The following is a 23,190-nucleotide window of genomic DNA, read 5'->3' as shown; positions in this document are numbered from 1 at the left end:
GACTCACTTAGAAGTTTATCCAGCTGAATGTTTGAGAAGAAGAGTGAAGATGGATTTTAAAATTGTAAGTCCAAGTGACGGGAGAAGTGGAGGTCTAATAATGATGTGGAAAAAGGAGGTGAAATTGACACAGATTTTTAATGATCCAAATTATATTGATGTTTCAATTGAAGAGAGCGAAAATCGTATCTGGAGATTTACAGGCATATATGGAGAGTTTCGTTGGGCTCGCAAATATAAAACGTGGGAGAGATTGGGTAATCTGCACAGCCAGAATAATCTTCCATGGTGTGTTATGGGTGATTTTAATGAGATTGCTTATTCTCATGAAAAGGAAGGGGGTAACCCAAGGCCACAACGTTTTATGGAGGCTTTTCGTAATTCTATGGAAGCGTGTGGTCTGGAGGACTTGAACTTTATTGGTGATGTTTTTACGTGGCATAGAAGAGCCATGAGAGAAAGGCTTGATCGTGGTTTGGAAAGTACAAGCTGGATCCAAATGCAGGAGAATGCAGCGGTGCAGCATCTTGAGTATAATCATTCGGATCACAGACCACTATTGCTAGACACTGACTTCTACGCTGTACCACCATCTAATCCAGTGGAAAAACCAATCAGGTTTGAGGCAAAGTGGCTTAAAGAAGAAGGATTCTCAGAAGTAGTAGAAGAGGCCTGGTCTGCCGCAGGTTCGGAAACAAACGTGATCGACGTATTGCAAAGGTTGAAGACGATGCATGCTGGGCTGCATGCATGGGATCAGCGGGTGTTGAGACAGCCGAAGAAGCAGCTTCGTAAAGCCCAACGTGATCTCGATATGGTTATGCGAGGCCCGTTGTCGGACGACAATGAACAAAAAAAGCTAGTTCTTGCTCAGCAGATTGAGAAGTTGTTGAAGCAAGAAGAAATCAAATGGAACCAACGTGCCAGGGCAAATTGGCTTCAAAATGGAGATCGTAACACAGCCTATTTTCACAGTTTTGCGTCAGCAAGGAAGAAGCGGAATTTCATAAAGAAACTGAGGGACGCAAATGGGAATATGGTAGAAGGTACGGAAAATCTGAATCCACTTGTCTCTGATTATTTTACTACGTTGTTTTCTTCGGAGATAAATGGAATAGACCCGGGCTTCTTGGAGAAAATTACGCCAAAGGTGTCTGATGACATGAATGAAAGGCTTATTGCTCAGTTCACTGCAGAAGATGTAAGAAAAGCAGTTTTCAGTATTGGGGATTTAAAGGCCCCCGGCCCTGATGGTTTGCACGCCTTGTTTTATAAAAAATTCTGGAATCTTGTGGGTACTGATATTACCGGTGCAGTTTTGCAGGCAATAAATGATCGTGTAATTCCAAGTGGTTGGAATGAAACAATAGTGGTTTTAATCCCTAAAGTTGAGAACCCAAAGGAAGTCACACAGTTTCGGCCGATCTCGCTTTGTAATGTAGTGTACAAAATTATTTCTAAGATGTTGGCAGCAAGGCTGAAGGTGATTCTTCCTGAGATTATTTCTCCAACACAGAGTGCTTTCGTCCCGGGAAGACTCATTACGGACAATGTTTTAGTTGCTTATGAATGTATCCATAAAATAAAGAATAAAAGGAAAGGCAAAACTGGGCTTTGTGCGGTCAAATTAGATATGCATAAGGCGTATGATAGGGTGGAATGGATTTTCTTACGGAATATGATGATCAAGCTTGGGTTCCATACTCAGTGGGTTGATCTTATCATGGCTTGTGTGTCTTCTGTGACTTATTCGGTTAGATTCAATTCCCAAACAACCGAGGAGTTTGTTCCTACAAGAGGTATAAGACAAGGGGATCCCCTTTCCCCTTACCTTTTTCTGCTTTGTGTGGAGGGTCTGTCAAGTTGTTTGTTGCATGAAGAGGAGGTTCGTGGCATTGAAGGGATTAAAGTGTGCAGGGGTGCACCATCAGTTTCTCACTTATTATTTGCTGATGATTCTTTAGTTCTCTTGAAGGCAGATATAACTAATGCAACCTCATTGCAACGAGTTCTTGATGATTACTGTGCAAATTCAGGACAGTTGGTAAGTGTGGCAAAGTCTAGCATCTTTTTTAGTCCTAATACTGGGGTTGATACTAGAGTGGAGATTTGTAATATTCTCCATATCAATACAGAAGCACTGTCTGATAAATATTTGGGTTTACCTGCCCTTGTTGGTGCGGATCGGAGTGACTGTTTTTGCACTTTACGGAAAGAATCATTCAGCGTATAAAAGGTTGGAAGGAGAAACAACTATCCACTGGTGGTAAGGAAATTCTTCTCAAGGCAGTGATACAATCTATTCCTGTGTATGCCATGTCTGTATTCAAATTGCCAAAGAATATTTGCAAGAAAATTACAGATGTGATTGCTCAATTTTGGTGGGGTCATGATGACCAAGGTAAAAAGATGCATTGGTATGCGTGGTGGAAATTATGTTTTCAAAAGAAGGAGGGAGGTATGGGTTTCAGAGATTTATATTCTTTCAACCTAGCTATGCTCTCGAAACAGGTGTGGAGATTGATTGCGAACCCTGATTCTATATGTGCTCAAGTTTTGAGAGCTAAATATTATCCCGATGGAGATATTTTGAAAGCGGGTCCTAAAGCTGGTTCTTCATTCACATGGCAGAGCATAGTTGCTGGAATCCAAAATTTTAAAAGAGGCTGTATATGGCGTATTGGCAATGGTGAATCAGTTCAAATTTGGAATGACCCATGGATTCCATCAAGTGCTGATCGAAAGATTATGACGCAGAAGGGTGGTTGTTTGCTTTCAAAAGTTAATGAGCTAATCAATCCGACTACTGGTAATTGGGATGAGGAACTCATCCGGTCCATTTTTAATCCCTTGGATGCTAAACGTATACTGCGGATTCCACTAAATCTTGGTGCTTTTGATGATTTTTTATCCTGGCATGGTACTAAGACAGGTATTTTCTCTGTAAGATCAGCCTACCATATAGAATGGAGGCATCAGTACAAGGGGCAGACATGTCGAGCTCTGGTGCAAGGCACGTCGATTGATAATCAGATTTGGGGAATTTTATGGAAGTTGAATGTACCGGCTAAGGTCAAAATCTTTTGTTGGCGAGCAATGCACGGAATATTACCTCTGAAGTCTATTTTAGCTGGTCGACATATCGGTACGTCTGGTCAATGTCCTCTCTGTAGTCTGCATACCGAGGATATATTGCATATGATGTTTGGGTGCCAACGTGCAACAAGTATATGGAGAGGTCTGGGACTTGAGAATCTAGTCAATCATGTGATGCGGGCTGATCGATCGGGGTCGGTTGTACTGGAGATGTTACTCCAGGAACCATCAACTTGTGTGCCCGGATTTTCTTCTATCATGGTTCCAGAACTAATTGCCACAACTTGTTGGTATATTTGGTGGCTTCGCCGCCGTCAGACCCATGGTGAGTCTACACCACCAGTTCATAAGTGTATATCATCTATTAGAGCTCTAGTGGCCAATTATGCTAAGGCTGAGGGGAAGCCTAGAGTGGTGTTCAAACGTACATGGGAGAAACCAAGATCTTCCTTCTTGAAACTAAATGTAGATGCAGCATTTAGTGCTGATGATATGGCAGGTGCTGTGGGGGCGGTCATTCGAGATGCGCATGGAAACTTTGTGATTGCATCATCAAAATTCTTACAGAATGTATCATCGCCAGCGATGGCGGAAGCTCAGGCAATGCTTCATGGCCTTGAATTGGCAAATTCTATCGGATGTAATGCACTCGAAGCCGAGTCAGACTCGATAGAGGTTATCACCTACTGCTCAGGAGAAGTGGAGATGTGGAATGAGGCAACCGCGGTTTATGCAGACTGTATTACCATAACAAGTATGATAGGGAAGGTCGAGTACAAGCATTGTCCGAGGGAGACTAATGAAGTGGCTCATTTGATTGCTAGGAATAGTTTTATTTCACATATTTCTTGTATTTGGGTCGATGAGCCCCCTAGGTTTATTACCCAAACCCTTCTGGATGATGTAACTATACTTTGAGCTTGGAGCAGCAAGTTTTTGACGCACTCTTTTCCTTACCAGGGTATCTAAGGGGACTGGAAGGTTTTTAATGAGGCGGCTTGCTTGCTTAATATATTATGTTTTTACCTCAAAAAAAAAAAACCATACCACATCGCTTAAGCGAACATGATCTGGGCCAGGCCCATTTACCTACGCGGTCGCACTATCAGCGGTTGTTCCCTACTCGATCGTTGGTTGGTTTCTCAGTTTTCAAGTGCTTTTTATTTTGAATAAATGTTAAATTGGAAAACTATTCAAATAAAAAATCAGATTTCAAAAAATGTTGAAACTAGAAAAATGTTTAGATTAGAAAATGTTAAAATTTAAAAAATGTTCGAACTAGAAAAATTGTTCGGATTTTTAGATGTTTAAATTTTTAAAAAAGTTCAAAATTGAAAATTGATCTGTTATGAAAACATTAAAATTTTGAAATTATTTAGATTTCAAAAATTATTCCGATTTTGAAGTTGTTCATATTAGAAAAAAGCAGAAAAACAGAAAACGGGAAAAGAAATGACGGTCAAAACCCAATCCCCTCACCCACCGGATCTTCACTAAGCACATCAAAGCCGCCACCACTAAGCCACAATGTCGCCACCGCAACACCTCCTTGTCGCTGCTTCTTCGAGGATCACATCCACCACACCAAGCTCCACCACCGCAACACTCTCCTATACCTACTAGCCATTTCCATTGCTTGGATGGCCGGATATGGGCAAGAAGGGTTGCATACATCCGCCGGAGGAGCCCACTAGCCAGCAACTCCTTAACGCCATTGCGAACAACAACCAACAGCTAGAGTGGCCACATCTTCTCCGTGTGATCGCACCGCCAGCGTGGAACGCCACCAAGCTAGCTGTCCATGCGCCGCGCGGCCCTCACCGTTAACGCCTCAGGTCGCCTGACGGCAGGGAGGAGAGTTGTCCGTCGTCCACTCGATAGATGGAGATCAAGCAGCATGGGTTTGTGTTTGGGAGTGGTGATTTGAAGAAGGATGGATTACTTTGCAAACAAAACAAGAGCGAAAGGAAAATTGAGATTATTGCATTGTGTACTTGGCCAGGTTAGTTGTCACTAGTAACTTGTCAGGGTGCCAAATGAGCGTCGCATGCTTCCAAGTCATCCCATGGGCCCATGCACGGATGACGCAAAGTGTCTGCAAACCCAATCGGCTGCCAATATTCCATAAATGGAACCAACAACGGCTAAGAGCATCCCCACTCGTCTCCCCGAGAAGCCCCCCCACGACCGGACGGCAAAAAACGGCCCAGTCGGGCCCCGGGTTCCTCATTTTGGTTCGGATTTGAGCTTACTTTGTCCGGACTCCCCACTCCAACCCCGGTTCCCCGGGGTCTTCCCGGGGGCTCCGGATGGAGCGAATCACGCACGCTGGGCCACTGTCAGTGAAGGATAGAGAATAAACACGGGTCCCCCCACCCACCTCTCTCTCTCCCATCCTTTCTCTCTCCCCGACGCCACCGGCCACGCCGACCACGCCCTGGCTCTTCCGCCCCGCCGGCCACCGGCCAAGCCGACCCACCGCCCCACCCTCCCGACCCTCCGGCCACGCCGCCCCTCACGCCACTCCGCCTTCGTTCACGCCATCGGCGGCGGGCGCCCGGTCCCCGCCGGGTCTCTTCCGCTGCCAGGCGTCGAGGCTGGGCCTCTTCCATCCGCGCCGCCGGCCACGCCCGCACGCCGCCGCGCCCCGGGCGAGGCCGTCCCAGCTCGCCGCCGCACCACCAGCGGCCGCCCGCTCTCCTCACTTGGTCGGCACCGTTCTTCTCACTCGGCTGGCCCCCGCACACCCACCTGCTCACGTCCTGAGCGAGGCGAGGCCGTGGCGCCCTCGAGCCCGCGGAGGCGCGGTAGGTCGAGGCCAAGCGGGGCCAGCGCGGGCGAAGTCGTGGCCAGGCTGGTCGTGGCTGGCCGGCATTGTCCATCGTCGAACACCTCATGAGCAGCTCGGCGTGGGGTGCACATGGTTGGAAGTTTGTTGCCCCTCATGCTAAAAATTGATCCAATCCGGAGCTAATTTCGTCCGGAATTCAGCCCGGGGGCCTCCAACGAGTGGAGATGCTCTAAGTAGGAGTTGCGAGCGAAACTCTTGTCCGGAGGCCGGAGTAGGAGTACTTTCCATGATCTCATTGATACTCTAACTAGTGCCTAGATTCATAGACCATCGTAGAGTAGGCTCCTAGCATAGCATATGGTACCATGGTGTTGGGAACCGACATACCCAAACGAGTTAGCGCAAGCAGAAGCAGCGAACGCAGGCGCGTGTCGCTCGGTATATATATGCCCGTCTCTCTCCACCGCAGCAAGCCATCTCCGTCATCTCTAGCCGCGCGCCACCATGAGTCAGAAGAACATCCTCGACGCGCGGGCCGCCAAGTTCCTCCCTGCCGGCATGACGGCCGGTGCAGGCTCGAGCACCGACCACACCACCGCGCCCGCCGACGCCGACGCCGACGCCATCATCACCGGGGAGGTCGACTCCGCGCCCGCGCCCCCCTACGCTGGCGTCGTCTACAACGGCGGCGCGTCCTCCTCGGGCTCCGCCCTCGGCCTCAACACCGCCATGGCCACATCGCCCGCCGTCCTCTTCGCCGCCTCGCCCTCCTACGCTGGCTACTACTCCGCGCCCCTCTACGGCGGCCTCGTCTACCAAGGCGACGCGTCCTCCTCGGGCTCCACCCACGGCCTCAACACCGGCGTGGCATCGCCCCCCGTCCCCTTCGCCACCGCGCCCTCCTACGCCGGCTACTACTCCGCGCCCCCGTACGCCGGCCTCGTCTACCACGGCGGCCCGTCCTCCTCGGGCTCCACCACCCTCGGCCTCAACACCGCAGTGGCCACATCGCCCCACTTCCTCTTCACCGCGCCGCCCTCGACCGCCTACTACTCCGCGCCCACCCACGCCGGCCTCGTCTACCACGGCGGCGCGGCCTCCTCGGGCCCCGCCCTCGGCGTCAACATCGCAGAGGAGGTGTATCCGACAACGACATCGGGCCCCGTCATGTTCGCCGCGCCAGCTTTCCCCTACGGAAACGGCACGCCCTCGTCGTCCGGCTTCGCTCCTCCAGCCTTCCAGTACGGCGACGGCAACCGCGCTGGCTCGTCGCACGGGCACGGCTACTCCTCCGCACCCTCGAACGGCTACTACGCCGCGCCTTCGACCAGCCGCACCAGCTTCCTGACCCTCGGCGCCGACTCCAGCGGGCATGACGACTTCCTCGCTCGATCCGCAAACTACTTCGGGCATGGGATGCCCATGCCCATCACCAGCGCTCGGCCTGCTACCGAAGCCGTGCACGCCCGTCCTCCTCCAGCGCCCCATGCTCTGCATCATCCTCGTCCAGCGCCTCCTCGTGCAGCCCTCCTCCAGGCTCCTCCTCGTGCAGCGCTCCATGCTCCTACTCGTCCAGCGCTCCAGCATGCTCTTCCTCCTCCAGCGTTCCACCAGGCTCCCCGGCAGGGTGATCCTAAGACGGAGATGTGCTGGCATTGGGCCAGTACAGGGAGGTGCCGTCTTGGCAGGGATTGCCGCTTTGCGCACGGCGAGGCGGAGCTGCTCCAGGTTCACGGACCCCGCAACTACAGGACCGTGCTCTGCCGATACATCGGTTCCTGCATCTACGGCGAGCGATGCCGCTTCAAGCACGAGTGAGTACCAGTTTGTATGCATGGATACGATGCAATTTGTACTTTCCGGATGCGCTGCTGTTTTGTTATGATGCTACATGATGTCAAATAAAAAGGGCACTGTCATAATATCCCTGCTGTGTTTCTTTCTTTCTTTCTTTCAGGGAATACATTTTCCTTTGTCTTTAACTTGTTTGTCAAAAAGAAAATTCCCGTGGAAACATTAGCCAATCGACTGCTGATAGAGTGATAGTAAGCTTACACATTATGGTAATTATAGTTGCAAAAATACTGCTTCACTTTATGTGGAAACTGCATACAGCAGGTGAGACAAACAGACAGGCAGACAGACCAGAAAAAAGCTCTACTGCCTCTTCTATAACATAACATCACATAGATTGACCTTCTCCCCTGACCCTGAAGATACGTGCGGTTAGACTAACTATTTACCATTAGCCTCAATAAAATGCCTGCCTGGGACCTCCAGCTCATGATCACGGTCAGAAGCGACCGATTAGGCACCAGCGTCTTGTTAAGTAGCAGTGATTTCATCGTCGGCGATACATTGTTCTCACACATCCACATCTCGACCACGTTGCGCTCCTATGCTTCAGCTTTCCAGCTCTACCGCCGCCATGCTTCTAAGGTCAGGCCGCACATTTCCAGACACCTTAGGCCCAGCTAAGCTAGATCACACGCTTCTTTCAAGGACCAGTTCCCTGCACTTTCATCCAGCAAATACTTAAGTTCAACACCTTCCACTGCTCCCTCCACTAGTTCAGGTAAACCCAATCGGTGGCCTCGCCGTCAGCAGCCGCAGGATCACCATGCCAAAGGAGTACGTGTCAGACTTGACGGACACCTGCCCAGTTCACTGGTACTCTGGGTCTAGGTAGAATAGCTAGACCGGTCTTCTTGCACACCGTATGGCTTGACAAAGACTCCTGCAGTGGGACTAGTGTTGACAGGCCAACATCACAAATTTTGCTGACTAGGTTAAGAGCAGCACGTTTTCAGGCATCAGGTCACGGTGGATGATCGGGTTGAGCTTTGTGCTGTCAAGGAACATAAGGGCTGACACGATTTCCTAGGCCATGCAGAAGAGGTGGAACCATGGGATTGCTGGTGTGCCATTTATGCATTGCAGAGGATCCGCAAGGCTGCCGTTCTCCCTGCACTCGTACACCAAGCAGCCACTGTCCGGGCAGGCTCCGAGGAGCATCAATAGGTGTGGATGGTGTATCCTGCTCAGAACCTCGATCTGCACAAATAGGCACTTGATTAAACATTTGAACACTAACTTCGCTTGAGATTTAAAACAATCTGGTGATCAGACTGGACAGGTTTACACAGCAAGTTAACAGGCAACATTCGGCAAAATATATGGGAACACCACAGTATATCTATCCAAGTCAAGTTGTTTCTCTTTTCACCACAATGAATATGACTCATTCACAAGATGGGACAGAGTTTGACTATGCTATGAAAAGTTGACTAAAACAGTGATGGTAAACTGGTTACTGGAAGAAGCACAAAATTCAGACAATACCTCTTGGTTGATATGCTTGGTACTGGTGCTGTCATTAGAATGGGGTTGCTTCATTGCTACATCGAAGTGTTTGAGATAGCCCTCGTCTACCGTTCCATTAGATCCAGTTCCAATCTTGTTTGATTCTGAGAATGATGATGTGGCGTTATTAATCTCCACCCAAGTGAACATCAAGTATGAGTTGTCTTGAAATGGAAAGAGCTGCTCCAATCTCAACTTCTTATCAGCGTCTTTGGATGCCTGTGCCAGCAGCTTATTTTTCTACATAACCTCCGCTCTTACAAGATCCTTAGCACGGGCGCTTGCCTCCTCTGCGGCATATCTATGTGCCATCTCTTCTTGTATGTCCTTGTTGGCCTTATCCACCCTGGACTGCATCTCTCTTAATTGGACTTCCCCTTCCATGCATTGCAGCTAATTCAATCGACTGATATCAGTAAGGCTTCGCATTATTCCAACCCAGATCACGCGATCAAGCTAGATAGTAGGCCTACTGGCCATCACCACTGCTGACAAGGCCCAAACGGACACAAACGGGTGGTCTTTCGAACAGTGAGAGCTTACGGGTTCACCTTTGGCGCCCACCCAGCGATCAGGTGCTCTCTGGCTGGCTTTGTCTTCACAAAAGACTCCTTGGTGAAGAGAGCCTGCACAAACAAACACAACGCAAAGCTTAGTAACTTAACAGCTATGAACAAGTTCTGGAAATGGCAGAAGTTTTGGTAATCAACCATTCTGCCTAATTCAGTAAACATCTGGTGTACCTCGGTGTAGGCATGGACGCTGGTCAGGGTTTCAGGGATCTTCCAGCCTTTGAAATGCTCCAGAGCAACCTGGAGATGGAAGAGCTTCAGTCCCAGGCTGAGATCTGCAGCCGACACGTACTCCCCATTGATGTAGGGGCCCTGACAACACAGATTTGGTCATGGTGTTAGCACATGTTTGGTTCGAGCGATCAAGCCAGACAGATGTTCAGACTGAACAGATGCCCACGTCTTGGATGCTAAGGCAGTAAGGCACTACTGAGACAAAGTTAAACTATTGCAATGTAGCATATCCAGACAGGTTAAGTGCGTAAGTAAACCAGTTTCTAATTATCAAGCTAGTTGACCAGAAACAAATTAAACTATATCTCTGTTATTTTTATCTTGAGCCATCTTACCACAACTTCCCAACATATGCTCCATATACAAACCAAGAGACTTACTACAGTATACAGGTCATCTTTGCAATGAAGAAATTCCACCCCAGAGAGCAAAATTTATCATGGTACTCCTATGTGGGCACAGATTTGTTAGTAGTATATTTGTAATTTGGATCAAACGCACACTTTTTTGCAATGAGAAAAAACCCTTACATATTACTCATGTTTGCTTTTCACAATCCAAAAATGGAAGGTACAGCGCAGAGCCCAAGCCTATACCAACCATCAACATCAGTCCCAATTCCAGGGCTATTTTCCGCATGGGATCTACCAAATCCGAAGAATATAGACATACCCATAGCACAATCCAAAGAACCTCAGTCCCCAGTATTCCTACTTTACCAGACGCGAACTAACTAGTGAATTACTGCAGAAATGGCTCAAAGAATTTGGAAAATCAGACATTGACCAACTGGAAATCCGCCCAGCACTTGTCAAAGTGCCTTTTGGTTTCAGTGTTTTAGCATGGGTGGGACATTTAGAGTGAGGAGGAGGATTGGACATGGACGAACCACTCGGGCTTGTTACTGAGGTCGACGAGCATCATCTTGTACGACACCTCCTTCGCCTCCAGCGTAAGCAGCACCCTATGGCCTATGGGCGAAGGGATGTGGACATGGCCGCCGAAACAGTTAGGGCTCCGCGCCGAACGAACGAGAGCACTAAAGTGAGGTGGACGACAGAGTACTCACAGTCGCCGAGCGCGTCGGCCTCCCGGCGGCCGCCTTGACCAACACATCCACAGTCATGGCGACGGTGACGGAATCAGTGGTCCTAAGTGAGGAGTGTTGTAGATAGGCCGAGGTTTCCATGATGTGGAAGGGGTGAGAGGATTCGCTCGTTAAGGCCATCTGGACCGGGCCTAAGGCCATATCCATCGGGCCGATCGAAAATGGATTTGATCTGTTTTGGTAGAGTGAGTCTTTCTATTTTTAATAGGTGATCTCATTTCTCTTCACATGCAGTCTATTCACCTCATCAAATATCCTTGACCAATCCTAACTTGCTAAGTCATGCAAGCCTTACACCATCATTCACCATGTCATCCACCGCATCATAAATAAATTATGTTTATAGCATTATCTATAATATCTAAATAGGAACAACCCACTAAAGGAATTCTCTAAACATGCAAGCATGCCACATCATCAAGTGCCACCTCAGCCAGTTTCAATTATGTGTGTTCTTTGTTGTTCCATTTCTTTGAGTGTAGTCCATCACGTTTCAGTGAAACTGAAGCCATCTCTTTTCATCGCCACGGTAAAATGGTCCATCTTCCTAGATTCCGCAGTCCGTTAACTTTGAGTGCTGCACATAACAGCTCATCAATGCTTCCGGTTCAGCTCCCCCACCACAAACGACTTATTGATGCGGAAGAAACTGATGAAAGGTGCCAACTCGTCGTGCTTTCCTTTAAAAGCCTCGATCTCCATTGAGTAGCTCTATTCCCATCGTCATACATCGCAGTATACATGCCTGTTAAGATCGGCATCTCAGCGTTGTCCCTAACCTATTGACCGGTGAGTATTTCTCCTTAGCTTCAATATGTTTGTTTAATCAGGACATGTTGTTCTTCAGATAAGTCAGGGGCCACCAGGCTGGTGATTGATTACTTCACCGGTTATTCCCTGCATTGATAGTCTGTGAGGTCATGAAGGGAGACTCACGTCCATCTCACCCTCGGCCTGCTCCTTGCATTGTACCTTTGGTCTGATTTCGTGGTTTCCCATATGAATAAATTTACTGATTTTACCTTGAATTTTGTCTATAGAGATGATGGTTTCAGCAGATTATTTTATGCTGGAGGCTGCAATGCTTAAATAATGTTTGTGATAGTCAGTATATATTTGTAAGGAAGTGTTTCTGGATAGCATGTGTATGATTTCTAGGTCTCGGTTACATACTGGTCAACCAATACGTCAGTCCTTCTCCAAGTAATCACCCCATGAACAGATTTCATCCATGGAGGTTACCTCTTTCCGGTTGTTCTAAAATCACCCGACGTTCTTGCTTCAATAATCACGAGTTGTGTTTTGGGAGGACCATTGAACGAAAAGTGAGTTTTTCACTCTATGCACCAGTTTCTAATATATATACATCAACCATTTCATGCTGAAACAAGAATTCAATATGGAGAGATTGTAATTTCAAATATGTATGCAGTTGGGTATGCTTACAGAATTCAAATGTCAAGTTGTATGTTCTCTCAATTGCTACTCTCTTACCGTGTGTACTCCTCAAGAAGTGGAACATGGTTTTTCGGCAGCAACTATCCAGCAGCTATCATGCCAGTGGTGTATATGCAAGCATACTTCCTTTTGTACTATAAATTAATATTATTTTCTCAAATTTCGTATATAATATATATATATATTTCCAACAATAAACAAAATGCATATTGGTACTGATGCAAGGAGATGTTCCATATGATCTTTGTTAAAGCCAAAATAGTTCTTAAGCAAAAAATACAAGTTGACGAGTGCCACAAACTAAAACCTTCTACCCTGGTAAACGGTTCGAAGATTACCTGAAAGACTAATTTTTCCATGGCCATTCACGTACTATCTCTCAAACAATAAGATTAACTACATGTATATGGATAATTCCGCAGCAACGCGCGGGAAATTATCTAGTTATCTCTATTTTTCAACACCAAGTAACGTCACCTCCACCATTATGCAGCCATTGATCAGCGCTCGGAAGTCTGGCATGGTCCATTCCCCTTCAGCTCCCCTTACCTTCCCATTATAATGATGTCTCTTCCCATTCCATCTCCCACCATGGTTCTTCCCTTAAATTTTATCCCCCATCATGCTTCCTTTTGAGGTGTATATATACCTACTTCCTCTCAGTGTCCATCCTCCGCCCCCTTCGAGAACATCACTTTCTGTCTACCTCCAGTTTCCATTACATTTCTCCAACCGATGCTAAGACCTCTGATCTTTGTTGGCATTCTGAGGTTCTTGCCTTGAAGTGTAGGCGCTCGCATATGAGCTGGGCAAAACTGTCGATAGACTGGGACGAGGATTGGCTCTCTTTCTCTCTAAATGTTATTGCAGATCACACTATTTTCGTCAATTCTATTTCATCCATAGGGATCTGGTAGAGATGGGATGTTGGGTAGTAGGTTACGTGGTGGATTCGCCCTGCATCCCATCAGCACTAATGCAAGATTTATGCCCTCATCTTCTACGTTGATGGAGTGCAGCAACGGGTATTTACTTGCCTGCCAGCTGCTCTACAGAATACCCCTAACGTCAACTGCCTGATAGGTATTTCTTGACTCCTTGTTCTGGTCTATGGGATTTGTAAGAAAACCTTGATTCTTTTATTGTGGATACTCTCATGTCCAGTGATATATTCTATACTACTTCTCATCACATTTATAGCTGCATGTACAAGCATACAGGCGTCTTATTGGTTCTTTTATCTATGCATGTCAAGTTGGGAATACCTCTTAAACTAGACATGATTCATGATAAATCTTACAACACTATCTATATTCCCACAAGATAATTACTTCTAGAAGTTGTTTGACTTTTGAAATATTCCGTGAAGTGAATATTTAGTGGCAACACCATATAGGTAATTCACTATTTCGCAGATTGTATCATAGAGAACTTACTTCTCAATACTGGTGACTTCATATATCGGTCGCATATAATTCTGGAACTTGAGTGTTCATGTATAAACTGCTATGTGAGGAACCGGGTATCTTTTCTGTAAGAATTTTTACATGAGCCTGCCAAAGATAAAGCATGTTACATTCTAAGTACATATAACATCTTTAATAGTTAATTGAGGCATAGGTGTGGCTCTTAGCTTGGTTGCCAACTATTGCAAAGTAATGTTTTCCTGTCTAGTCTTCATTGAAAATATATTGCCGGCAATGCACCTTTCAAATATGTATTGTTTGAGCTTATATATTTCTTTCTTTTGGTTCTTCACAGAACATCTTTCGTTCAAGCAAGTCCATGCAGAGTGGAAGGAGGCGCTACCAAATACACCGTACTTATGAAAGCCTACCTTGAGAAATTAAGCTGTTTATTTTCCTATGTCCAAACAATGATGATAAATGGTCATGGTGCATGTAGTGTTGGATTTCATCATTTGTATTTGACATCTAATGTGCTGGAAAATATTTTTTTAGAAGAGAAGTTTTAGATCTATAATTTACTGTTGTTAGCAATTCATATTAGAAGCATACTAGATGGACCTAGCGCGCTTTGCCGCGCCGTCCTTAGATCACATCGTTTAGCTTGTGTGGTGCCACTCTTCTTTCATCGACACATATAGGGTTTCGTTTCTGGTTCACAAAGTTTAGGTCCTTGTCGCAGTTCGGAGGGCTTGACGCATTTTGTAGGGCGATGTATGGTTGATTGGTCGGTGCATCGTTGCACGTGCAGGCAATGTGTTGTTTGGTTGCGGGCATTTATTTGTTGGAGATGTATGTGTCAGGTGTATCAGCATCAAGGTGTATGCATATTTGCATCATGGTGTATGCGTCTACATCGGTGGCTCTATGCAAACTTGCAGTTGTTGGGATATGTGTACATATCAGAAAATGAGGGACCTTAACCGTATGACGGTTATTGGGTTGTGTGTATGTGTCACAATAGATAGGCTTCCTTAGGGCATGTACGATGGTGATATCTTAGCAAGTGTCACGTAGGATAAACGTTAAAGTGGATGAAAGAGAAAATTAAAAAAAAATGATCTCTTAACACAATTTCTCTCATCATAAATTTAGGATATCTGGTTAGTAAAGATAAAACTAAAAAATATCCCATTTTACATCATGTTTTATTATCATGTCTAAATTATGTGGCGTGTTAAGATAAGACGGGTCTTATCAATCAGCCTGGCTGCATGCTACTTCAAATCCTAATAAAAAGGATCATGGTCCATCACATGGGGTTCTCAAAACAGATGTGTCAAAACAAATTCAAATCAGCGAGATATAAGTTAAATTATTCTATTGACAATTTATACCGTGACATAAATCCTCCAGCATGCCAAGAGAAAATGGGTAATCTCATTCACGGGAAAATAAAACCAAGAACAGATGCTGCTCTCATAAGTCTTCTGATTTCGGAGTTGAGCTAGTTTTAGGTCCTGCCCATTGTTGGCTAGCACGAGACTTAGCCCATGGATCAAGTGAAACCTGCTGATCTGGTGGTGGCATTGCAAGTTTGGACTCTCGGAGCTCTGTCGACAAACCTGCACACGAAAAATCTTAGATACAACATCCCAAAAAGCAGTGGAAAGCCCTGCTGATCAACAAAAAATATATGGAAAAATAGAAGGACAAGCAGTTATCGTATCTTGAGATTCCAGGGAGCCAATTTTTGATATGGTGACAATCTTTGCCGTATTTCCTAAACCTTCAACTCCTGGGAGCGAATTTTTGATATGGTGACAAGTTCTAGAACCTATCCTGAACTGAACAGCTTTCTTCGTCAACTGAATAGCTATCAAATGTACATTTTACTTACTGTGCTCTGGATAGTATGACGATTCATTAATTTCAGAAGATTCGTTTTTTTACCTCGAATTTCAGAAGATTCTTAGCAGTGGCTTATTTTAGGTAAACAAATCATCCATGAAAAATAACATTTTTCTCAAGCAGTGATATCTTCAACGACAAGAAAGGGCAAAGTCAAAGCAGAATGTACAAGGTAAATGCACCAACAATTACCATCATGTGGAAATGTAAAGAAGTATGAACAAAGGAACTTACTCAATGTATGACATTGGTGTGGCATCACCTATCCATATCCTAGTTCATAACAATCTCGTATATCCACTAGCACGATCTCTAAAACATAAAGAAAGACAAGAGGTTCAGTTTGAATATTCTCCTATGTTTCCACTTTCCAAATATATGCAATTCACTAATTCATTTCCAGCCTTGCAATTCTGTTTCTTAAAACATGCCATCCTACAGTTTCAAGGAGACCTACAACGTATCTCTTCCTAAATACCCCTCGACCAATTAAAAACTCAATTTTCCAAGAGAAATATAATACCATGATCATGCAGGAGTGTTCACAAAGTTCAAAGGTAAAACAAAGGGAATGGCAAAACACAATGCAGGATTGAAAGTTTATACTATTTTAACCGGTACATGCTAGCTAATAAGGCATACTTATAGCGGCAGGCCACCTCTGTAAATAGCTTATGGACACCATCATCTCCCCTAATAAAAGGAGAAGCACATCTTGTCACATCCAGTGTACCCTATACATTATTTGTCAATTTGACATGAGGGTCTTAGCCTAGAGGTAAGAGTTGAATAAATCAATGTAAATCTTGATCAGGAAACAAGACGACACATGTTTCAGTAATTGTAGCCTCAAGATAAGAGTTAACCAAATAAGTGCAAGATCTTGGTCAGATAACATGAGGCTTGAGGTCACAATGGAGGGAGATAATTTGCAAAAATGTAAGTAATTCAACATCAGGTATTTATGTAGCAACAACACAAAAATGAAAATGAGGAGTCACACTGTATAGAACATCTATTTGGTCCTGAACAAAATAGTAGGCACTTCTTCTGATATTATACATTACAAAAATTAGAAAAAACATCTCATTGGTCAGTTCTCTAATGGAAGACTTTCCAACATTTCATTCTGCCTGAAAAGAAGATGTAAGCCTCACGATGAGACATCCATAAGTTAGAAGGTATAGTTCTAAGTGAGCCTTCATTGTAAGAAGAAAGAAGTAACTGCAACGAAGCCAATTAAGTATATATTCCTGTTGATTGGCTAGTTCTAAATTGTGTGGATTTCACCATGTCATTGTTATAGACACAAAGCTACTAAGAATGTTGTGTTCTCAGGTGAGAAACTGTTGGGTCCTAGGGGAATGGTGTTGTCTGATACTATATGATATAGAAATTTGAAGGACAATCCCAGTTGTCTGTTCTCTGATGACAGACTTTTTAACATTTAATTCTGCTTGAAATATAACACTAAGCTACATAAGGTCTAATTCTAAGTGAAACCTGTAAGTTGTGGCTGAAAACAGATTGACCGCCAATACAATGGAGCCAATGTGCACTTGACTACGTCATTTTTACAGACACACAGCTACACAGATTAATGGATGCTACAAAGTATGACATGTTTTCAGGTGACAAATCGTTGCACATTAGGGGAATGGTGTTGAGTTTACATCTTTGGCGAGCTGCACCATCTGATCCGCCTTGCGCCGCACCTCCTTCGCCTGAAAAACAACCATGACAAGGGGACTCAACTGTTGCGACTAAAGACACACCAAATCTGTCTGACAAGCACCAACCAAGGAGAGATCGACAGTCATACCTTCGCGACGGTGGAGTCGACATGAACCGACGTGAGGCACACCACCAGAACGTGTGGTAGGCAACCAACACGCGTGGAGAGAAAGAGCAACCCCAGAGGTGGTGGCGATTGAGTTGAAGCCATGACTTAATCAGCATATATATGAAATCTGCTACTGTAAATGATAAGCGTCAAATTAAGCAGCTGTTTGTTTGTAGTGAGGCTATGCATCTATAAAGATGTCAGAGAACTACAATATGCAATCTAATCAACCGACCTAAATATAAAATTAAACCATCAATGAAAGTACTTGCCAACAAACTATAAACATTAGTCCTAGAAGTTTTGTTGGCCAATCCAACTCAAATCACTTGTTTTTCTGTAACGTTGTTCCCTTAATGTAGAAGTTATGACCAACTTTCCATACTTGCTTTTTAGCATTTCGGTTCCTCTACAAAAAAAAAAAAATCTGTACCGTTGTGGTCTGCAGCAATATTCTGAACCAACAATGTTTGTTCAAGTGCATATGCTACTCGATATTTGCAATTAAAAGATACTAACAAAGAAAAACTAAATAATCGGTCATTGACATATAAATAAAGTTTGCAGGTTAAGATGTCCTGTCCATGAATAATTATAGGACGGTGACGGAGTTCTTGCTCACCTCACGCAATGCGGGTATCTCTAGACGGTAGTCGGTGGTGGAGCTCCTCGCCCTCGGCGTGCAGGAGGAGAGGAGGCGGCACCGCAGCTCACAAGCAGAGTTGAGGAGGAGCACCTAATATAAAAAAAAGTCAAAAATGTAAAGGGTCTTTCATTTGAGAAGATATTTAAGTTGCCATAACAGATTAGCACCATTTGAAATGGTAATAATTTTTTCAACGGGCGCATAATAACAATTTCAGCACGAAGCTTCATCCTAAGGGTAATAGGTTCTTAGAGGTTGAGGTATATGGCATCAGAAAGTACAGATATCACGACCTTTATCTTCCATCCTCACCACCGTTGCATTAGCTAGTTATATGCCATTGTTTTGCTCTTCCAACTCATGCGAAAGGACTTCTATAGAAGGAAAGGAAACTAAAAAGAACATGCAGTACCAATTGTGTAGCCAAACTATCTGATAGGGAGACCCCTCTAGTTCAGGTAAAACCATATTAAACTGGACTTAGTACACTTGACTAAGGATCAGAGATATAGCTTAATTCTTCGTCCTCAGGACCAGGTTCTAAAAATAAAAGAATTGCCACCCTCTTTTTCAACTGTCCAGTGTCCACAACCTTGACACAACACAAATTTCTGCACTGCAACCATGAACTACCTGAATTATCTCTAGGCAGCACAATACAGGCTAAAGCTGGATTCGGTTCTACAACTTTAGGTTTGACACGAAAAACAACATATTGGTGAGGACAAACCTGATCTTATTTGCAGCAGAAAACTTACATTTAGTGTAAGAAGGTAAAATAAAAAATTAGAGTACTACAATGAATACATGATTGTTTCTTTATTTGGCTATTTCTGCATACAACAAAAGTACAACCCATCAAAAAAAAGTGTTATACCAGAAAAAATGCAGGCCTGAGGAATGTCCGAATAGGAATAGGGCAAAAGCGCCCAGGGATTGCTTTGGGAGAGAATAACGATCTAATTTTGGAGATCGTATGGTTCATTCCCCAAGATCAAATTTTAGCTATGTGAGAGAGAAAGGTGGAGGTGACAGAACACACACCTTCTCGATCTTGGCAGGGTCGAGGTAGAAGACCTAGCCTTACAGTGGAGGACGACCCGTTCAGCGCTGCTGCGGCACTGCAGCACGTCCTCATCCGGTGGCGCGGCACGCGGCGAGGGCCGCGCCCCCTCCTGTAGCTATGCTGCCGTCCGCTTCCTCCAGCGCGTCCCCGTCTGCGGCCTGCCCCATCGCGGAAGAGGGAGAGAGGGTGGGGATATGGGTAGTGTGGGCTGTCCGGCTGTGGCGCTGTGCTACCGCCGTGGCCGTGGGCAGCTTCCATGAATCCATCTAATTACCTCTAAAAAAACGAAACCGACTTGAATCAACGCCCAAATCGACCAGCCAAATAGCCAATCGGTAAACTGCTTATAGTAGGGCCCGTGATAGCGACTTGCTGATCGCCTACATGCGCGCGCAACCCTGGGAGCTTAGAGCTCTTAGGGATTATTTGTTGTATAAAAAATATTGGTAGTGTGGACTACATGCAAGATTTCACAAGTACTATTTTTAATCACAATAAGACTCACCTTTTTCCTTGGCCGTTATTAAGAATTATTGATATTCGCATGGGATCGTTATATCTTCTCTGTTAGCATGTTATTTCAGATTAATTTGGCTATATCTACTAACTAAAATTTGCATATCACTCAATCAAGTAATGGATGATATATTACCATGGTTGATTATTTGTTAGTTTTTGTGCTCAGTATGTATACATGCAAGGATTTTTTTCCTCCCAATACTTTGTACCGCATAGACAATATTAAAATTTATTATAATGGAATTAACCACTACACTAAAAATTATTAATCTAAAATTCGTCATCATAGAAAATTCTTTGAATGTCCCGCAACAATGTGCGGGGTATCATCTAGTTACATAAAAAATCTACCACAATTGTGGCGGTGGTACCATTCTTAAAATGTTTTGCTAAAAACTACAACTTTAGAGGTGATCCGCAACACATCGCGCAAACAGCAAGGTGAGAGCAGTTTAAGAGATGCAGGCCCACTGTCATGGCCAACGGCCGTTTCTTCTCGTTAGTTGCCGAAGTGGAGCTGGTTAAGATGGCTCGGTCGGTTCCGACCGCACCAGTTGCACCACTCGCACAATCTTCCTCGGTCCACTGCTTCTCTCCTCCGCCGCCGCGGCGCAGCACCGCCCCATCCCTACTGACGCAATGTCGTCGTGGAACGATGGAGAAAGCAGTGGCGACAGCCTCCTCTCGGAGTTCGACCAGGGGCACGACATTAGCCCCCGTCTGCCGGTATGTGTATGTTTAGGGTTAGGGTTTGCAGTGATTTGGGATTTTTTTGGATTGAAGCTCCGATTCGTCGCATTGAGGTTTAATTCTTGCTTCGTGTGCCATGTTTTAGACGCCAGAAAGCATTTTACTCACATAGTACACTGGGTATGAGGACTGTGATTTGGGTTGCAAGCATGGCATGCTGACGTACAGGTATGTTTGCTTTGAAGGAGCAAACAGTGGGAGGAGATTTCTTGGATGTGGATGTAAGGTAGGTTATTTAGCAGGTTATAGTATTTTTAGAACTAGCACCAATTTAGCTTGACATTGCTTGTGGTTTAATTTTCCTAGTTCATATATAAATCATGTCTGTCTATATATAATTCAATTTAGGTACATATTGTTTGTAGTTTGGCAAGTTCTGCATACATAATTTGTTTACTGCCTACAAAGCTTTTTGATACTTCCTATATAATTCAATTTAGGTTCACATTGTTTGTAGTTTACCAAGTGCATATATAATTATCCCTGCATTAATAATCTTCTCTTCCTATATTTTATTTAACCTACTGCATTTATAATTCATCCCTGCCTAGAAAAGCTTTGTTGTTTAATGTACGCAGTGCATTCATAATTTGTGTACTTCCTATAAAGCTTTGTGATACTTCCTATATAATTCATGTCTTGTCTATATTCTGGTCTAGGGTTTTACTAACTTTTGTATTATCTAGGAGAAGGTTTTGTGTGATACAGTTCACTGGGTTGATCAGGAGTGGCCATGTATACTGAAGAAAGCTTTGGTGAAAGTTTGGGCTATGTATGAGGAGAGGGACTCAAGAATCCATGGGAATATGGAGTATGCTACTAAGAATTACCAGCTAGTCCTACAGAAAAGGGATTTAGAGAAGAGGAACTTGGAGCTACATAAGCAGTTGAGTGACACTCTGGAATATGTTGCAGAGGCAACCAACCATGAGCTTGAGGTTGCAAAGAGGCAGGAGGCATAGCTCCAGGTTGCTAGTTTGAAGGAAGAAAAGAAGAAGCTGGAGTTTGAGATAGCAAGAAGGCTGAAGGCAGGAGAAGATGTTGCCACTTTGATGGAAGAGAAGAAGAAGCTGGAGGTTGAGGTGGCAAAGAGGCTAGAGGCAGAGGGAAGAGTTGCCACTTTAATGGAAGAAAAGAAACAGCTGGAGTACTATGTGGAAGATCTGCTAAAGGTCCACCATGTTCACAAGGAGAAGATGAAGAAGATAGCTGAAATGTGTGTGGAATGAATGTTGACCTTGTAATAATTAAGTAGTTTGAGCTATCCTGTTAAACTCCTTAATGTGTAGTTGAACCAGTTGATGTTGGTGTTCTCTAAATGATGTTATGGTCATGTGTAGGTGAACCAGTCAATGTTGTTGAACTCATAGTCTAAATGATGCTATGTTGTTGAACTCATTGTCTAAATGATGTTGGTGTTCTCTAAATGATGCGATGTCCATGTGTAGGTGAACCCGTCAATGTTATTAATATGTATGTGAGTGTCTAAGTGAGGCTATATTTGCTGATTTTATTAATATGCTTCATATAGAAAATTCTACTAGGTGAACAACTTGCCAGGTGAACCATTTTATGTTATTCAAATCCTTCTGCTAGGTGAACAAGTTGATGTGTGTAGTCAGCACGGCGGCTCTACCAATATATGGTCACCGTCGGCAGTATCAGCACGGTGGCACCGCCAGTTTATGGTTACAGCAAAGGAATGTCATAGTTAAATTCACAGAAATAACCAGCAAAGGAATCTCACAGTTAAATTAACAGAAATGCAGCAAAGGAATGTCACCAAAAGAACCAGCTTGTTCATTTAGCAGCTAGTAGTGGACTTGTTCATAGTTCACAAGCATTTAACATGCCACAACTCATAAACTAGTGGACTACTCCAACTAGTAGTGCAACAGACAATTCACCAAAAGAACCAGCAAAATTCTGGATTACATCACATCATTGTCTACTACAAATCATCTACTACATCACATCAACTAGTAGAACCACCTTCTTCACCATCTGGTGCATACCCACTGTTGAAGTATCCCTAGGTCCTTGTTTTCTTGTAAGCTGGTCAGGTCCTTGTCCATCTGTTGCAGCAACCCTTGGTGAAATGAAATGGCTTCTTGGCACAAAGGTGTAGCTTGGAGAAGGTTGAGATGCAGAAGCTCTTGGAGCAAGAGCTCTTGGAGCAGTAGTTGTTGGAGCAGTATCTCTTGGAGCAAGAGCTCTTGGAGCAGGAGCTCTTGGAGTAGTAGCTTGAGCAGCATCAGGCCTTGGAGCAAGAGCTTGAGGAGGAGGAGCTTGACGAGCATGAGCTTGAGGAGGAGGAGCTTAGCAGCAGAAGGACCAGCTTGATCACCTTCACTTGGCTGTTGCACACATCAACAAATTAGGAAATGTCATAAAAATGCAGTAGAGAAAACATGAGTAGCACTTGTA

At 44.6% G+C, this 23,190-nt stretch overlaps 1 long non-coding RNA gene and 1 pseudogene across 1 annotated transcript; both read right to left on the bottom strand.

Annotated features, from left to right (window-relative positions):
• Positions 1-7,873: 7,873 nt before the first annotated feature.
• Positions 7,874-11,228, bottom strand: LOC124687738. The gene is made up of 3 exons (XR_006998290.1): positions 10,946-11,228; positions 9,230-10,134; positions 7,874-8,941 (listed from the first exon to the last, which is right to left on the bottom strand). It is a non-coding gene; the product is annotated as an uncharacterized LOC124687738 (long non-coding RNA).
• A 4,166-nt stretch (positions 11,229-15,394) lies between these two features.
• On the bottom strand, positions 15,395-19,556 carry LOC124687737 (annotated as a pseudogene).
• Positions 19,557-23,190: the final 3,634 nt, after the last annotated feature.

This window comes from Lolium rigidum, chromosome 2, assembly GCF_022539505.1.
Source record: "Lolium rigidum isolate FL_2022 chromosome 2, APGP_CSIRO_Lrig_0.1, whole genome shotgun sequence".
NCBI lineage: Eukaryota > Viridiplantae > Streptophyta > Magnoliopsida > Poales > Poaceae > Lolium > Lolium rigidum.
Note: the sequence above shows the minus strand (reverse complement) of the source record. Positions and strands in the feature narration are given on the sequence as shown.